Source organism: Pinus tabuliformis, chromosome X (assembly GCF_031772625.1).
Source record: "Pinus tabuliformis cultivar Carrire ecotype Pingquan chromosome X, CPIR1, whole genome shotgun sequence".
NCBI lineage: Eukaryota > Viridiplantae > Streptophyta > Pinopsida > Pinales > Pinaceae > Pinus > Pinus tabuliformis.
In genome coordinates, this window is record NC_142308.1 from 1,442,837,950 (window position 1) to 1,442,858,045 (window position 20,096).

Genomic DNA, 20,096 nt, shown 5'->3' on the forward strand with positions numbered 1-20,096 from the left:
GAGTTAGTAAAAATTGAGATCAAGGACATGTTGGATGCTTAGTGAATTGGAAAAAAGTATTCCGAGGCAAGATAAAAACACTTCCTTATGCCAATTAATAGTTGCAGATGTGAGAAGAATGAAGAAATTAGATAATCATATGAAGGCATCAAATAGTGGATGAATCTTACAATGATTATCGTAGAAAAGACATATGGAATGTCTAAATGGATGAAATAGAGCACCATTAACTAGATGAATTCTGAAACAAGCTTTTCATTTAAACATCATTTGAAGAAATATCACACAAACAAAATACAAAACACTCACATAAGAGAGTCAAATCACATGAATCTCTAAAGAGATTTAACCAAGTACTTTTGATCCACCAATTTCATTAAAGCTCAGAAAATAATTAAAATAGCCATAGTGTTCTTTCCTCTCGAATATGACCAGCCAACCCTTTCTTATTACAAAATATATATTTTTATAATAAAAATAATCTTAAACTACTTCCTCATTTATCTGAAAAATAAAATCAAATATAATCATAAAAGATGAATTAAAATAGACAAGTTGCAAAGTGTATCGAGCTATAGGTGTTGCTGGAGTTGTTGGAATCACTCTTGGTTGCCAAGTATCCTATAAATATGGAGATTAATCCCTTAACTTCCATTTGTTTACGAGTTCCCTTTTGAATTCCACTTATGGTTGATTTTGAGCGTTGAGAACAGAGATACTCTGCCACCTTGGCATATGTTGTCCTCAATCTTTGAATTGTTTATTTTTTGCATAAAAAGACTAATAATATTACTAGAAAAAATGGGCTACTTGTCCTCTCGTTAACACGAAATGTATTTCCATATTTCTCTTGAGAAAAATACTCAGCTTGATCCTCTTGGTTGATGACTTGATGCAGGGTGTGTCTCTTTCTTATGGATTTATTGACCAAATGGAATATAATCCTCCACAAAGATGAGCCTCGAGCCCCAAAATTATTTGATTCCACTTGGCATAACTGAAGTATTTATCAGGAAAATTTAATTGAAATTTGATTTTACTTTTTGATTGTACAACGATTCTGTATGGAAGCATAGTGTCAGCGCTATGCAAACTCCAACTTCCTGAGAAATGTAGAATTGCAACACAAAAAAAATCAGTGCCATCCTCTTCTTATGGTTTAAGTGGTCAAATATGATTGTAGACAAACTACACACACCGATGGGGATGCTGACGATGAAATGATGATATCGCATACCCACCCCACAAGCATCTTTATAACAAAAATGCAATAGAGAAGGAAGGTGACCGATATCTTTTTAATATCTCCTAAATGGTAATGTAGATTGAGTTGATTTTTTTACAACAAGTTAACATCATCATAATCCTTCTCCACAAACAACTTGAGCCAAATCTGACTCATGAATTTTGAGAAAATATGAAAATGGATGTAGATGAAATTAGACCATTTCTTGAAAACTGTGAAGTGGTTTGACCTGAAATTAATTGGTTTATTCATCTTACTTCCGTACATTTCTTGTAAACATTTCATCGAAAATGGGTATATGGTTTAAGAGATATGGTGAAAATAAAGTCATTTTATGAAAGTGCAACGCTCCATGGTTGAGATACTTCCAGTGAATCTTTGGGTTTTGTGATGACTTTAGTGTGTTTTAATAAGCCTAGACATGAAAAAATTACTCCTTATAATATTTATTCCAATGTACAAAGTCTCCAAATTTGACAAATTCTTCTGTAGCAAAAACCGTAGTGCTAGTGAAAAAGTGCAACGACACCTGTTCTTAATATGTTTTGATAAAAAATTATGTATTTGAACAAGATGCACATTATTTTCATGATGTTGACATAATATAACCATGCTGGAGACCCCTTTCAAACCTCTCTTCACCAAAAATTAAAAAACTTCCACATTTACACCAAAATTGCTAACCCTAATGGCTTGGCTAGGATACAAAATTGTTGTGTAACATGATTCTTTTTGAATACCTATTAGGAAAGCAAGAAATGGGTAAGAGGTTTTAATTCACTTTAATGGAAGGAAAAATTTCAATATCACCATGGCAGAAAATAGTTTGGATGTTTGATGAAGCTAAAAATATAAAAGCAAAGTGCAAAGGCAAAATGGACGAAATCGCAGAAAACAAAATGAGCAAGAAATTTAGAGATTTTCAAGGTTTATATGAATTTCTTGAGAACATAGAAGAAATTTAAATGTTATGAAAAACTAAGGCTTCAACCAAAACAGTAAGTTTTATCTCGATAAACAATTTTACCACTAGTTTCACACAAATGGAACCTATGTGAGGGTGTAGCGCCGCTAATTTTCATACATGAAATGTTCTTGATCAACTTCCAAAATGCTCCAGATCCAAAATATGTTTTGAATTAGGGGAATGAAGAGCGAACAATATATTTTAAACTCTTCATGCCTCTAGTGCCTTCTTTGGAATCATGATAACCAACTTGGTGATGTGAAGAAATGAATATGGGTGTTTTTGCAATGATGACCATGACATGACACAACTGACCTTAACTAACCTTCAAAATTGATTCTCATAAATGAAATAACATCAACATAGCTAATTCATAATGACCATATATTCCATGACATTACCCTTAAAACTCTTCCATGATGGCATTACACTTTGGAGTTTAGCAACACACCCTTTTGATTTAGCACTTATGAAACCAAGACTGTTATTTACAAATTGACTTCAAATGAATAGTAAGACAGAAATGACTATGATCCCTATAATATAGGACCTGAAAAGTACCGTTCGGGATGGCTCCTTTGTTTAATTCTATACAAGTTAAAAGTGTGCATATACAATAGTAAGGTTAGTTGACTAGATTACTTCTTGGATAAAATCAATTAACTGTATAGGAAGGTGTTAGAAAATAATCTACCAATAGTTCACCAAACAATCTTATGCCTTTATTCATCATTGGATTGTGGTGTTTTTGTGCCATACCATACATTTGAGTACAGTATGTTTCTTCAATGTTTAGGCATTTGGAATCAATATGAATCCAAAAAATTGAGAACAATCTATATGAATTCACTTTTCTCCAAGAACATAGATTATGGATGTATGAAAAGTTGAAAACCATACAAGTTCCATGGCATAGTGTGGAAAAACTAGTATGAATTGAAATGTTATCAACGGGTGTTGATAGATAACAACAGTCTACAAAGTAACATTTCAACTTTCCTACAATGTCTCTAAATAATAGGACCTTTTATATCTTAGTGATTATAGACTTATTGGTATAATGAAGTTTGTTACCGTAAGTTTAGTGTTTTGAAATTTCATTCAATAAGTCATATGTCCGTTGAATTCAAATGTGTCAATTTTTCTTGTAAACCATTTCTCTCATAGAGATGTTTTTCTCTAAAATATATCTATAATTTTGTTAAAGCTTAATATAGGGAAGCATTACTTTGCATTTTTCAGATGATCAAACTACTTAAGGTTCCTTTCATAAATGCTAATCAGCTGCTAGTTAGGTTCCATTATAACTGGTGTAGTGATCTATATCAAAAGGTGTGTCAATATTTTCCCATATCCATCAAATTATACAATTAGTAGCCTGCAATATGTAAATTCTAATAAAATTGTTCACGAACAACTAGTTTCATGATTAGACTAGACTCTTACCTTTGAGCCTCAAGATAAGCTTGGGCCCACCATTATGGTCATCTAGTTCCACTCTATGACCATTTTTTTGCACTTAAATTCAAGTTAAACATAATGAAAAGATAGTGATGCATAACATAACAATAAACAGTGATGGTTGATTACTAACATATCATATATTACAAATACTAAGGGCTTGAAACACTAAAGATTGTGCTGCATAGTTACCTATTTTTTTACATTTCTAGCTATACCTGTGTTAGTTTCTTATTGATATGCTTATTAAATGCATGGTTGTGTATATTCAGGTGAAGTATATAACTACCCATTAGATGATCTAAACCTAGAGGATAAATCCAAGAAGGCCAACAATGAACTTTTGGCAAGGGAAAGGCTAGTTGGTTAGAGCAGTGTTGACAAGGCTCTAACTAGATATATCAATGGATCTTTTCTTGACCATGAAATAAACTATCAGAAAGAAGACACAACAAAAAATTATTTGTTTTTAACTCATTTGAATTTTGGGGAGTTAAGTGTTAGAAATGTATTCCACCTTGTTCACCTTAGACAAGTTTTATGGGATAATGAGGGAAATACTCGAGGATAACAGGGTGTGAATATGTTTCCGAAGTCAAATGGTCTTTGGGAATATTCAAGATATTTGAGTTTTGATTTTCCTTGCATCCATGAGAGGCCAATTCTTTTACATCTTAATTATTTCCCATAGAGGGTTTATAAGGATTACTTTAAAACTTGGGGGCAGGGTAGGACTAGCTATCCACTAGTTGATTTTTGGATGTGGGAACTTTGGGCAACAAGATGATTGCATGATTGAATCTAGGTGGTGATCCCTAGTTTCTTTGTTAAGGTTATCTAGGTTCCCTAGAGATGGGGTATGAAGTATTTATTGAACACGCTCCTAGATGTTGATCTGGAGTGTGATGCTTGATGAGTCCCATCAATGAGTACATTTTGAAGATTAATATTCCATCCTCCAGCCTTAGAAATACCATTCTCTTGCATTAATTCACATTTTTCATTATATTATGCTTAGTAAGAGGAGTAAATTTTTTTGTCATAGTGTGTGGCCTAATGTGGTTTAATTGCAGGAAAATGAGGCATTGTTTATGCTATTATTATGCAGGGGCTCAACACAGAAAACTAGGAGAGAATTGAGGGGGTTTGTCCACCTACTTAAATCCCTAAAATAGGTTTGGGATCATCATATCCTCTCTCACTAGTTCGATTTCATTGGTAGCCGAGTGACCCCTAGACCCAGTGAAGATCAGGGAGGAAAAGATCCACCATTTTCGATATGGAGGGAACCATTCCTATTTTCAAGGGAGATGTTTTAGCTACCCTTTTCGTATAAATAAACTAGAGGAACATCTCATTAGGATTTGAAGTTTTTGTTCAACTACGTGTAGCTATTGAGCTCCAAGAATTGACATTATTATTTTCAACTTTTAGGTGATGTATTAGACTTACATTTTTTGATAATGAGAAGTTGGATTTTAAGTTGCATCTGAGTTAGTTTTAGAGGGCTTAGAACCTTGGGTTTGGTCCCAACCTAGAGGATTTGGTACCTCTTCTTGTACTTATGTTTCTTCTTGATTCCAAGTATTTCATAGTTCCTTGCGTTAGAAAATGTAACTATGTTCAGTATTCATTAATGTACTTGTCAAAAGAATAAAGAAAGGAATTTTTATTATCATAACAATGACTTACTAAAGCATGGGTCTCATGCTTGGGTCATCATTATATTAGTCAATGTCCCCATTGTGGACTCCTAGGATTAATATTGAGTTTACAAAGTCATTGTACATTCAAAGAGACCCTTCATGGGCTTTTGAGTCATGTAAAAAGGTTTTGTATTGTATCAAATATGAATTATGTACCCTCCACAACAAGTTAGCCTAACAGAGATCAAGTTGGCTTAAGGACTGTTATTCGACCTACAAGAAGCATTTATATAAAAGGAGGTTGAAGTCATCTGTAGCATCAACTCTCAAGAAAGTTCATATCTCAAGAAGAGTTGGAGAAGTGCGGAGTCTGTTGCTGGGAGGTTGAAATAAGTGTGAGTTTGGGGAAGTCTATAGTGAGGAAGAAAAATCAGATTTTTGGTGCCTCTCTCTCTTTGTTCCACGGTTTGGATTGGGAGATCGAAGTCTCCTAAGATTTCATTGTTTCCAAAAGCTGCCTGTTGCCAGAAGCTGTTGCATAGTCAAAGTTGTTGGAAGGGGTTGAAGACCTGGGAGGCTGACTTGGTGTGGAGGGAAAGTCTAGTCTTGGTATAGGGTGAAAAGTCTCAAAGAATACAATTGAAAGTAATAATTATCTTGACGGGGTTTTCCCCTCGAGGAGCAGTTTTTCCCTGGCATGTTCCTATATCTTGTGTCTCTTATTTTGTGATATTCATACACACATAACATGGTAATTCCTTGATGAAGGATAAGATAATAAATAAGTAAAAGAATCCAACACACTCACAAGTAATTATTGAGAAAGGAGAATCAAACCCTAATACAATTACTTTGATTTTCCAACATGGTATCATAGCTAAGGTCAAGAAGAGTCAAAGATCACTTTGTTGGCATCGATTCTCTCTCTATGGTGAACTACATAATAATGGGCTGAAACACTGCTGGAAGATGGATCAAGAAGGTCATCTACTACTTTTTCAACAAGGTCAAGAGTCAAGGATTCTTTGCTTCCCTTACATGTTCTCTCACTGATGACAATGCATGGATTATTGATAGTGGAGCATCGAGACACGTGACAGGTGAAAGTAAGCAACTTCGTACACTATCAAAGGAGCCATCCTCCCATGCAGTGGAATTATGTGACAACAAAATCTATGTTGTTAGAGGCCTAGGATCAAAATCGTTGAAGCTGGATAATGGATCAAAGATGCATCTCAATAACATTCTCTATGTTATAGGTTTGAAAAAGAATTTACTTTCTATTTCTTGTTTAGAAGATAAAGGGGAAAGCGTTTCTTTTCTTGATGGAAAACGATTGGGTTGGGGAAAATAATCTAGCATTGATAAATCTAGGGTTATTGGAGTTCATTAAGGAAGCCTTTATTGGGTCATTACACCACCTCCTCGGGCCTTGGTTCATATGGAAATAAGTCTAATGAGCTATGGAATAGGAGGTATGGTCATCTCCATTAAAAGGTCATCCCTATTTTTAGTTAACTAGTTCATGGTATTTCTAATATGAAGTTAGATCATGAAGGATTGTGCAGGGGATTCTCTTTGGGGAAACATACTAGAAAGCCATTTCATAATAGTGAAACTATCTCTAAAGAGATACTAGACCTCATACATTTCGATGTGTGTGGGCCCATGTTTGACAAATCACTTGGAGTTCATATTTACTATGTGAAATTAATTAATGGCCATTCTAGGAAGACATGGCTCTACCTACTCAAAACTAAAGATGAAGTATTTCACAAGTTCAAGGAGTTCAGGACTGAAGTGGAAACCCTAATCGAAAAGAAGATAAAAGCTTTGAGGTTTGACAATGGTGGGGAATACACTTATAAAGAGTTGATTGCCTATTCTAAGGAAGAAGTTATTAATAGGGAGCTCATTATTCCATACTATCCCTAAAAAAATGGATTAGTTGAAAGGAAGAATAGGTCAATTGAAGAAGGCATTCGAACTATGCTCCTTAATCAAGATCTACCAAAGTTCTTATGGAGAGAAGCAACGATGACTATCGTATATATTCAAAATAGAAGTCCTCATAAGAGTCTTGACACTACTACATTTGAATAAGTACTCACAGGGAAGAAGTTGAGTGTGGGTCACCTTCAAATATTTGGAAGTCTAGCGTATATCCATGTTCCAAAAGGCAAGTGAAAGAATTTGGACTCGACATGTATCAAGGGAATATTCGTTGGTTATAGTCTTTCCTCAAAAGAATATAGAATCTACATAAAGGAAGGAAGACATATTGAAGTAATATGGGATGTCATATTCAATGAAAATCAAGAATACATGATATGAGAAGATATTCCTATTGATTTTGATGATGAATAAGTTCCCATATTTGAAGAAGAAGAAGTTAATCATTAAAAATCTACTACAAATATCGAATAAGAAGGACCAAGTGAGCTCATTCAATCATTTGTTTTCCCAACAACAAGGAAGAGGCCAAATTGGTTGAACCTACATTATAATATGTTGAACGACATGACGTTGCGAAAGGTTCCTTAGGGAAAGTAAGAAATCAAATAGTCATTCTAGCTATGTTACATATATGAAAAAGTTAATTGAAGGTGAACCATCTACATTCAAGGAACCTAAGCATGAAGAAGTTTGGAAGAAATCTATGTAGGAAGAATATCAATCCATCATGAAGAATGGGGTTTGGGAGATAATTCCTAGACCTTATGACAAATCGATTTTCACATCAAAGTGGATCTATAAGATCAAACATGTTGTTGATGGAAGTATAGACAAGTAAAAAGAAAGATTCATTGTAAGGGGTTTCTATCAACATGAAGACATTGACTATGAATAAACCTTTTCACCTATATCCAGGTACACTACCATTAGATCATTAGTTTCATTGGCTGGTACAATGGGGTGGAATATCCATCAAATTGATGTTAAAACTACATTTCTGAATGGGACCATTGATGATGAAGTGTACGTTGAACAACCAGAGGGGTTTGAAGACAATTGCATGGACTCTCATCTTTGCAGAGTTAAGAAGGCCCTATATGGTTTGAATTAAGAACTTAGGGTATGGTATACAAGGATGGATGCATATCTAGTTAGAATTAGGTTTGGGAAGATTTTTACTAATCTAAATACAAGGTCATGAATAATGAGCCTTTCATTATTCTACTATATGTGGATGATCTATTCGTCATAGGGGTAGAGCGAAGAATTGAAGAATGAAAGAATGCAAGAATGCAAGAATGCAAAAAGATGTTGGCAATTGAATTTGAAATGAAGGATCTAGGATTGATGCACTATTACCTAGGTCTAGAAGTATGGCAGAGACCTAGGGAAATATACTTAGGGCAAGGAAAGTACATCATCCAGTTATTGTAGAAATTTTGGATGATGGATTCCAGGTCAATGACTACTCCTATGATCACCAACCTCAAGAAGTTGAGGGGATCTAACTCTAGTCTCCTTGATCCTACCTCATATCGATAGTTGGTGGGTTCCCTGATGTATTTGGTAAATACTAGGCTAGATATATGTTTAGCAGTGAAAATTCATAGTCAGTTTTAGTTGGAGCCTCATCATGATCATTGGATAGATGCCAAACATATATTGAGATATCTTCGTGGCACTATACATCACTATCTAAAGAATTATAGTAAGGAAGTAAAGCTAATTGGCTTCACATGCTCTGATTGGGGTGGTAGTGAGAGCGATGGAAGGAGAACTATTGGAGGACCCCTTAGTATGGGAGCTACTATGATCTCATGGATGAGTAGGAAGAAAGGTCCCATTGCATGCAGTAGTGTTGAGGTAGAATATGTGGCTTCATGTGAAGTAGGAAAAGGGGTTCTTTGGTTAAGGAATTTTCTGACAGATTTTTTTGAGAAGTGTCTAGGTCCTACTGTGATTAATTGTGAAAATGAAAGTTGTATCAAGATGTTTGGAGATCCTGCATTTCATTCAACAATGAAACATATGAATAATATGTTACGCTTTATTAGAACCCTGGTGCAGGAAGGGATCGTGAAGTTGGAGTATGTGTCAATAGTTGAACAGTTAGCAAAAATACCCACAAAGGCTCTTCCTAATAATAAGTTTGAATATCTAATGAACCTGCTTGGTTTGGTAGATATTTTTGATTGTATTGATGATAATAAAGTCGAAGAAATTTTTTTAGGCTTTGTGAGTGACGCATTTCCCAGGGAGACATCCGGGTGGAACTTTATTTTGATGTCTGAATCCCGAAGTTGAAAAGATGGTTTCATTTATTGAGCTCTGTATTGGATACACACCTGTATGTTTAGGTTGGTGGTTATCAAGTAAGCCTGATGGCACCTAGATGGGATGAAAGCTTGAGTCCACCTTAGTCCAACCTGGATAGATTTCCCTAGTGAGGAATCTAGTCCATGGAATTGTGGTGCCTAAATTATAAAGTGATTGGTTGGATAGATTTCCCTGGTTAGGAATCTATTCCATGGCATTGTGGTGCTGAAAAGTTCTTCATGGTGCATATATTTTGAGATCTTCCATTTTATTTGTACATTATAAAAACCTCCCTAGTTAATATGGAGTGTTAGGAAATGTAAATATGTTCTATATTAACTAATGTACTTAAGTCATTATGTAATGTACTTCTCAAAAGAATAAACAAAAGAAATTTTCTTATTGTAACAATGAATTATTAAAGAATGGGTTTTATGCTTGGGTCATCATTATGTTTGTCAAATTCCCCATTTTGAACTCCTAGGATTAATATTGAGTTTATAGAGTCATTGTACATTCAAGGAGACCCTTCTTGGGCTTTCGAATTATGAAAAAAGGTTTTCTATTTAATCAAATATGAATTATCTATCCTCCACATCAACCTGGCCTAAGGACCCTTATTTGACCCACTGGAAGCCTATATATACAAGGAAATTGAAGTCATTTGTAGCATAAACTCTTAAGCAAGTTCGATATCTCAAGAAGAGTTGGAGAAGTGTGAATTCTGCTGCTAGGAGTTCGAAAGAATTGCGAGTTTTGGGAATTCTATAGAGAGGAATAAAATTGAGATTTTGGTGCCTCTCTCTCTCTCTGTTTCATGGTCTGGATTGGGAGATCGAAGTCTCCTAAGATTTCGTTGTTTTTGGAAGCTACTTGTTGCCAGAAGTTGCTGCCCAGTCGAAGTTGCTAGAAGGATTTGGAGATCTAGGAGGTTAACTTGGTGTGGAGGGAAACTCTGTTCCTGGCCTAGGGTGAAGGGTCTCAAAGAATACTATTTAAAGGAAGAATTATATTGATTGTGTTTTCCCCTCGAGGGGGTGTTTTTCCCTGGCATGTGCATATCTCGTGGCTCTTGTTTTGTGATGTTAATACACACATAATATGGTAATTTCTTGATGAAAGGTAAGATAATAAAGAAGTAAAAGAAGAAAACAAACTCACAAGTAATTATGAAGAAAGGAGAATCAAACCCTAATACAATTACTTTGATTTTCCAAGATCTTGTATTTTAGTAGAAGTCAACCTATAAAATCTTGTGTTTGTAGCCTCTACATCACCTCTCTTGTGGGCGAACGAGTGGAAGGATTCACAACCACCGCCCATTTTTTTTTTTTTTATGCTTTCTTGGAAGCAGATTAATGTTAGTTGTTGTATTTTATATTTTATTTATGTAGATTAGAGGTTAGCTCAGTGATTATATCAGTGGTTTGCATGAATTAGATGTCATTTAAAATCAACTCATATTTTTCATCATAAGGTATTTCATTTTGTAAATGATAAATGGATGCATCCATGTGATTGATTGTAGGGTTGATTGATTTGCAGGAAGGGAACCTTCATCACTTCCATCCTGAGCCCTTTCACCTTCTCCTTCCACCTCCATCCCAAGAAAACCTTGTTTTATAACCTATTCTATCTAGGTCACCGAGAGAACTCATCCTAGTGCAAGATAGGCCCCCGAGAGGTCTTAAGCTTAGCTAGGGGCTCAAACCAACCTCCTTTCATTTATGTGAACTGCTATTCACCTCTCCATACCCTCAAGCCAACATTTTCACCTTAAAAAACCACTCATATTCCCTCTTGTAGCATTATAGGCATCTTATAGAAATCACCTATAGAAAACCTGTAAAAATTCTTTTCTTCATCGGTTTCGACCCACACTACAACTTTGACTTAACATAGATGCATAATGAGCTCTAGTTGTGATAATATGATTATGGAAAGCTATTAGTCCACTCCAAACCTTGCTTGTCCTCACTGCTAAAACATAGTAGAGCTAGTTTCTTTATCATGCAAGTAGGTTATTGATTTATGAGCAAGTATGAACTAGGTAGATGGTACTTGTGATTATAATTTGTAGTTTTATTAACTATGCAATATAGATTAGTTTCTTTTTTTTCAGGTAGATGAGGTAATTTGATGAATTCTGCAAGATAACACAACTTCATTTATGTAAGTAGGTTAGCCTTTATCTTTTCATGAATGATTAATTAGGGTTTTAGAGGTTGAGTCAATGGCATTTATATTTTCATACTTAGAAGCAATTTCCAATGTTCTTTTATCAAGATTTCATTCTAATTTAGTAGAAGGAAGGGTCTTTGTGCACTTTTTGATCTGATGTCATAACTAAGGGTGGCATGATTAGAATCATATATTCTATGCATATAGCATTTTCACCTCGAAGTTTGTATGAACCCCAAGTTAATAATTTGAGTTGAGGATTCCTTGGGAGTTGTAACATTCTTGGTGCAATACCAGGGGTCACCAATGTTCTTGTATGGTAGTACATTTATGGTTGCTTTCTATATGGGCATGATATGAGTCGAATATATAATCCTCAAATATGTTATAGTACAATATCAATTTGTGTACTAAACACATATACAATTCTTGCATTTAACTTATCCATGGATGAAAATATATTAGGATTTAATTTAAATATTTTGACTCTACATATTTTTGGTATTTGGGATTATGCATAATTTGAAACAAAATTTAATTTTTTGCAAATGTTTTACCAATGCTAGACATACACCTTCTCGAGGAACTGGTGATATCTCTTAAACCAATCCAATTTTTTGGAAAATCCCATACTAAAGTCAATTGGGGGTATTATACAAAAAAAAATGGATCGTGGATTTTTTAAAATTTTGCTCTGTTTTCTTGAAATGGAGCTTGAAATTCATTGTCTCAAGATGCCTGTGTTTTCTACATATGTGATTTCTACTCGTCAAATAGTTTTGAATGTCTATCACATAGATCTGATTTCCCTATATCAATAAGTCAAATAGTGCCCTTTGAGTTGCTATAAGCAAAGATATTGCAATGACTAGGATGGAATTTTACTGACATTATAACCTTTATAAGTTCCTACATGTTGGCAGGCTTAACACCAACAATATTGAAGCATTGATAACTTATTCCCAAGTTCCATAAATTTATTCTTAGATCGTTTGTTGATATGTAAGTTTCATCATCTCTATTGATTGAGAACGAGTGTATGTGATAATCATGTGTATGACTGTACACCCTATGACATTTTTCCATGGGTGTCATTTCACTAGTAGCTACCATGGGTAATCAGAGTGAAGGAATGCCATTAGAAGTGGGAATTTTCCTTGGAGTTTCTGTAGGAATATTTCTAACTAAAATTCCATTTTCCAAGCATGTTGAATGGCCTGCATTCATTTCACATACTCTTTTCATCTTATTGTCCTAAACATTTCATATTTATCATTTGTATAAAGGATAAATAGGGCACCATTTTTTGTTGCACACCACTTCATATTATTTATTTTCTTCTCTATCTCCAAGATCTTGAGATAATCAAACTCAGGCTCATGGCTTTGAAAGTCTATCTTATACCGATATTCAGGATGTTTAGGTCTTGGACCTTCTACTCTTTCGAGCTCTCTTTAAGAATGTGCATATTTTCCATGTATCCTTTCAAAAAGTACAACATGACTACCACGATATCCTATAGCCAAATCCTCATCAATCTTATCAAACTCAATTGCCGAAATGATATCAATGGCATGAATATACACCATCACTTCTCCAAGATATTAATATGTAATGTAACTTTCAACACACTTTGGTGGACTCCTTCTTGTTGTTCTGTAAATCTAATTGAAGGGCATATGCATGGCATGAACTAGGCCTTAAGCCTCCTTTTTATTTAATTAAAATAAAGAACCTCACCATATAGAAACTAAGAGTGGAAATTAGGGTTTATGAAAAACCCATTTTTGGCCAAAAATCGTTTTCATCAAAATAAAATTATAGAAACATGATGACAGTTCTTAAAGGGCTCCCATAAAAATATGTTTTCTAGAAAAATCCAGAATGTCTTCGCTTTGCAAAGTTGTCAACAAATATCGACAGTTGCCATCACACTTTGAAAATTTAATCTTGTGCTAAAATTTTCTTTTAAATATTTAACCTTTTAGATGGGCCATATTATGCTACAACATTTGGCTCCAATTCGGGTCAATGCTTTTCTTGCAAACACTGAGAACCATAGATCAATGGCCTTATTTGAGTATGGATTTTAAAATTTTGATAACCATGAAATCTGAAACCTCTCCAAAATTGTTTCCAACTAGGACTGCCACCCTTATTCATCAACTAAAATTGAACTAAATAAATGCAATCTGAAAATAAATTGCTCAACTCCAAAGCTTATTTATATACAGGTCCTACTACATACATGGTTGGGTTTCTTCAGGTAGAACTTACCATCCAATGGTACCAGGTCAGCATTTGGGTGCTGAACCTAATGCTTCCATGCTACTGAAAACTAAAAATAAAAGCCAACACGCGCCACATAAAATCTTCAGACATAAATTTTGATACATACCCCAGAAAAGACATTTGTTTATAATCAACAAAGCCTTCCATATTATTAACTACTGGATCATAGAACCAATGAGAAAAAACTTTCAGCTGCCTCCTTTTCTTGAAAAGCTTGTAGACATGTATATTATTGAACAGGGCAGCCAGCTTCATTATTTGACTCCTCAATTTGGGGTTGTATAAAAAGCAGTTTCTTCACACATTTAAATAAAAAGTCTTTTGCTTCATAAATATGTTTGCACAATTCTTTGTTTATTTTTTCACACTTCCATGGAAACACAATTAATTTCGAAATAAAAGTTTGAAGAAGATGAGATGTGTTCTTGTTCAACAAATTTCCGATGTGACAATTTTTTTCCAGGAAATATGAAATTTTCACTACTCCCAACAAAGTGTTTTTTATAATGTGTGTATAAGCCACCAATTTCAGAAATATCATCCCGAAGAAACACCATGTCAAAACCATCCATTATCTCATGAAAGAGAAAATCACCTACTACAAATGTAAAATTATTTTGCTGAAGAGAATTGTTTAACTCAGAAAAATTTGACTCGCAACTTGTAAAATTTGAAGAAGAATTTATATCGAAATCTAACGATCGATGTTTAAATTCCTTGTCTTACTCAGTTTTTTCTGGATCAAGATGAAAATATTGACCTAGAAGCTTCCAAGAGGTTATCCTCAATTTCTTGGACATCAATAAGCATTTTCTCTATGGTTTTGGATCCCTCTCTAAGATAAAATGCTACATGATGATGAATAGCTGCTAAATAGTATACCATAGGAATAACTTGAGGAGGGCGAATTTGTAGGGGCATGTTGAAGTAAAACTTATGGATCTTCCTATTAAATTTGACGACTGATTCTTCACTCTCCCCTACATAGTGTAAAATTATAAAAATATATTTCTCATGAGATTTATGTTCACCCCATTACCTTAGGAAGATATCTTGAAAGCCTTGCCATGAATTGATTGAATTGGCATCTAATTGTTGGAACCATTCTCGAGATTTTCACTTTAATGAATGAAAAAAACAACCTCAAAGCCAAATCTTCATAAATAATTTGAAATTTGTCCAAAAAGTACTCAAATTCTAAGACATATTATTCAGTTGTATCGTCATCATTCTTTCCACATTAATTTGTCAAAAATTTGAATATTTTCAAAGGATATTGATGAAGAATTGTGGGCAACTTCAGGGGTTTAAAGGTTTCCCTGGTTTTGAGCTGAAAGGAAGAGGGTTTATTGTGAGGAAAATTGGTGGCTTCCAAAGATGATGAATCAACTTCTTTATATTTAGATTGTGGGTGATTGCCTTCAAGGATTATAATGCAACAATCATTTCTTGTGTTGAACTCAAGGGATAAAGATCTCCCAAGATCAATGATACAGGAAGAAGGGAGGTCTTATTTTTTCAACAAAGAAAGTGCTTGATGAGCCATATAAGCTTTTCTGAATAAAAGGCAAGAAATAGAGATTCCTTGAAGAACAATAATGTTTGATACCTACTTTTTCTTTGTTGCTTCCTCATTTTATTTCCACAAGATTCCCTCTCCAGTGAATTATTTCACCAGTGAAGTCACCAGGTGAACAATAAACAACCAATATTGATATCTAAATATTTTTCACCATCAAGAAATAGAATCTTAATACCCAAGGAAAAGTAACTTCATTCTCTGTTCCCTAGCAATGATGCCAAAAAATATTGTCACTCTCATGAGATAGTTCCTAGCTGTGGGGAACCCATTCCCAAGACATGTTGAGATTGATTAAAAAATAGTTAAAATCAACGGAAGGAAGGATAGACCATGAGGGGTTGCAAGAAAAGCTTCTATTTCTAGAAACCTAGCCTTCTAAAGCAGAATGGCCAGAGAGGCTATGCAAATTGTAGGGTAAAGGTGTATAGAAGAAAATAGAAGAGATAAAGCTTTGGGATGGAAAATTAAGAATTTGGGCTTCAACTCAGTAGAAAGAACGATAGATGAAGAAGAAAAATATGAATGATATTCTTGGATGTGGAGGGCCTCATTAAGGGCTTCAAGATTAATTTTAATGAGTAAAATTAAGTAAATTCATTAAAAGCAAAACAAAAGCACCAACTGCATCTTACACTGTCCAAGAGATGAAAATACACAAATTTGAAGGCTGAAACACAACAGAAAGACAATCACTGCAACTTTCCAATGTTGGAATGAAACTGCAATATCATATTTAGACTTTAGAGAGAATTTTGTCTACATTCCTAGTCATGGGTGATTCTGCCCTTTCGAACCATTTCCATGTCTCATTTCTACTTTTTTATTCTCTCCCCTAGTCAAACTATCCTAGAATTGGTTATAAAACTATTTTTGAAACAATTATACAACTGTTCAAAATAATTTTACAAAAAAATGATATAATAAGTCTCATAATATTTAAATCCAAAATAAATCAAAAGGGCTAGCTCTTTTAATGTGTATATCTTGTATAATCAGTGAGCCTCTTTTTAACTCTATGAATTCAATAACATGAACATGTAATTGAATTTACCAGAGAGGAAGTTTAAGTGCAGGGAAAATTTTAAGAACCCCCCCTAAATTTATAAATATAATAAATGGGTTAATCTCCATGGTATATAGGAAAAATGTAAGGCGATTTTATCAATAATATAATATGTATATATAATTTTTTGGCGAATCTCTCACCAGGCATGGCGAATATTTTACTCAATTATAAAATCTTGTAAGATCTTGGTGAGTCTTTCACTAAATAATAGAACTTTGTAAAGTCCTAGTGAATCTTAGCATAGGCTACATGCTGGTTTAATTCCCCCATTTAAATAGGCTAAATAGGGTCAATACCATGTGCCATTTTGTTGAATACCATGGCTCAATACCATGTGCCATTTTTATTTTTATTAATTCTAATATTAGGGTTAATAATGGTTTTTTGCATGGTATAAATAACAATCTAGTCCATGGTATTTGTCCCATAGTATTTTGGCCATAGGTTTCACCTAAATATAACCCATTTTTTGAGTGTTCGTAAATATAAGGTGACTTATGGAGTAAATATAAAAAAATGTTTCATTTGTTTACCATACCTCTCGTTTATTTATATTTTTATTAATTTACCATACCTCTTTTACAAATATGGTATTTAAGGTGACTTATGGAGTAAATATAAAAAAATGTTTTATTTGTTTACCATACCTCTCGTTTATTTATATTTTTATTAATTTACCATACCTCTTTTACAAATATGGTATTTGGCCCATACGATTCACTTAAATAAAACCTCTTTCTTGAACCTTCATAAATAGAACGAGGGTTATGGACTAAATATAAAAAGAGGTTTTATTTATTTACGATACGTCTAGTTTATTTATATTTTTATTTATTTACCATACCTTTTGAGTAAGTATAAAAAGACGTTTTATTTATTTACCATACCTCCACTTTACCTATATTTTTATTTGTTTACACCCTTACATGTATATAAGGTGACTTATGGAGTAAATATAAAAAATGTCTTATTTATTTACCATACCTCTCATTTATTTATATTTTTATTAATTTACCATACCTCTTTTATAAATATGGTATTTGGCCCATAGGATTCACTTAAATAAAACCTATTGTTGAAAATGGGCGAATGGATTCACTTAAATAAAACCTATTCTTGAAAATGGGCGAATGGAAGGTTGTAAGTCCTAATTTCAAGGGCTAAATTTACCTTTTTTACCCTCTCCCTTAAAATAAGGTGGGCTATTTGAGGTAATTTGTAAAAATGTACTATGATACAAAATATTCGCCCACTAAAAATTTAAAACCCCTTAATTTCGCCAAAGGGCGAACATTCGCCCCTAAAATTATCCTTGTTTAAGTGGGACCAAAGCCTTGTCCTCTAAACACATCGCTAAGGAAAATCGTAAACAACTTACGGGGGAACTTGGGTAGTTTCTAGAAAGCGATAGCAGTGTTGTCGTAACAAATGATGGCCATAGATCCTTGGAACAATGGTTCTGGAAAAATGCTTTACATGATCACTCCATTTTTATACTTCGTGCCTTTTGTGCCAGCGGGATTCTTTTAACTTGGACAAGGAATAATGTGAGTTGTTGATTTCCTTGAGCAGTTAAGTTTTCTTCAAGATCTGTGCAATTCGAATATCATCTTCATCGTTAAGTATTCTAATGGAGAATCTTCTCTTAGAGCACTGATTTGTTGCATAAACATGAAACATGTGCCATGCGTTATTGAGAGGTTGACATTCACATGGCGATTTTTTTAATTTCCCACTGAATTCAATTTACCTTCTCAAGCATGGAAGGCAACTCATTACATACATACATACATACATACATACATACATACATACATACATACATATATATATATATATATATATATATATATATATACAAATGATGAGTGAGTGTAGCCACTGGAATATTGGGATATACAAACTTATACTACAGTGTCATCCAAATTTCTTTAATTTTAAGTTAAAAATTTTGGCCTTTCATCTAGTTTTTATAAAAAAAAAGTTAATTTGTTGCAAATGTTTTACCAGTGATGGGCATATATCTTCCTAAGGAACTGGCCACATCTCTTAAACTGGTCTAAATTTTTGGAAAACTACCATGTTGAAGTCAATTGGGGCTATTATACAAAAAACCCAGATTGCGTATTTTAAAAATTTTGCTCCTTTTTCCCAAAATTGAGCCCGAAATTAATGGTCTAGAGATGCTTGCATTTTCTGCATATGTGATTTATGCTCCTAAAATAATTTTGAATGTCTATCACATAGAGCTAATTGTCACATATCAATAAGTCAAATAGTGGCCTTTGAGATGATATAATCAAAGATGTTGGATGACTAGGATGGAATTCTACTAACGTTATCACCTTTGTAAGTTCCTCCATGTTGGCGGGCTTAACATCAACAATATTGAACCACTGATCATTTATTCTCAAGTTCCATAAATTTATTCTCAGATCATCTATTGATATGTAAGTTTCATCATCACTGTGATTGAAAACGAGTTTATGTGATAATCATGAGTATGAATATACACCCTATGACAGTTGACCACTCATGTCATTTCACTTGTAGCTACCATGGGAAATCAGAGTGAAGGAATTCCATTAGAAGCAAGAATTTTCCTTAGAGCTTCCCTAGGAATGTTTCTGAATAAACATCCATTTTCCAAATGTGTTGAATGGTTTGCATTCATTTCACATACTCTTATGATCTTCTTGTTCTGAACCTTCCATATTTTTATGGTTTTATCATTTGTAGAAAGGATAAATAGGGCGCCATTTTCTGTTGCACACCACCTGATCTTATTTATTTTATCCACTATCTCCAATCTCTTCATATAATCAAACTTAGGCTCATGGCTTTGTAATTTTGTCTTATACAGATATTCAGGATGTTTAGGTACTGGATCTTCTCCCCTTTCGATCATTCTTCGAGAATGTGTTTCTTTTCCATATATCCTTTAAAAATGTACAACATGGCCACTGTGATATCCTATAGCCAAATTTGCATCACTCTTATCAAACTCAATTCCCGAAATGATATCAATGGCATGAATATACACCATCACTTCTCCAAGATATTAATGTGTAATGTAACTTTCAACCCACTTTGGTAGACTCCTTCTTGGTGGTCTGTAATTTTAAATGATTGACATATGCATGGCATGAACTAGGTCTTAAGACTCCCTTTTATTTAATAAAATTAAGGCACCTCTCCATATAGAAACTATGAGTGGCAATTGGGGTTTATGAAAAACCCATTTTTGGGCAAAAATATTTTGATCGAAAGAAAATTATAGAAATATGATGATTGTTCTTAAATGGCTCCCATCAAAATATGTTTTCTAGAAAATCTAGAATGTCTTCCATTTTCATATTTGTCAACAGAAATCAACAATTTCC

The 20,096-nt window shown here is 33.8% G+C and overlaps 3 pseudogenes; 1 reads left to right on the top strand and 2 right to left on the bottom strand.

The window, feature by feature from the left end:
- Positions 1-4,587, top strand: part of LOC149145452 (cryptochrome-1-like) — a 46,306-nt pseudogene extending 41,719 nt beyond the window's left edge.
- Positions 4,588-12,535: 7,948 nt separating this feature from the next.
- On the bottom strand, positions 12,536-13,362 carry LOC149145453 (serine/threonine protein phosphatase 2A 55 kDa regulatory subunit B alpha isoform pseudogene; annotated as a pseudogene).
- Positions 13,363-18,930: 5,568 nt separating this feature from the next.
- On the bottom strand, positions 18,931-19,759 carry LOC149145454 (serine/threonine protein phosphatase 2A 55 kDa regulatory subunit B alpha isoform pseudogene; annotated as a pseudogene).
- Between the last annotated feature and the right edge of the window lie 337 nt (positions 19,760-20,096).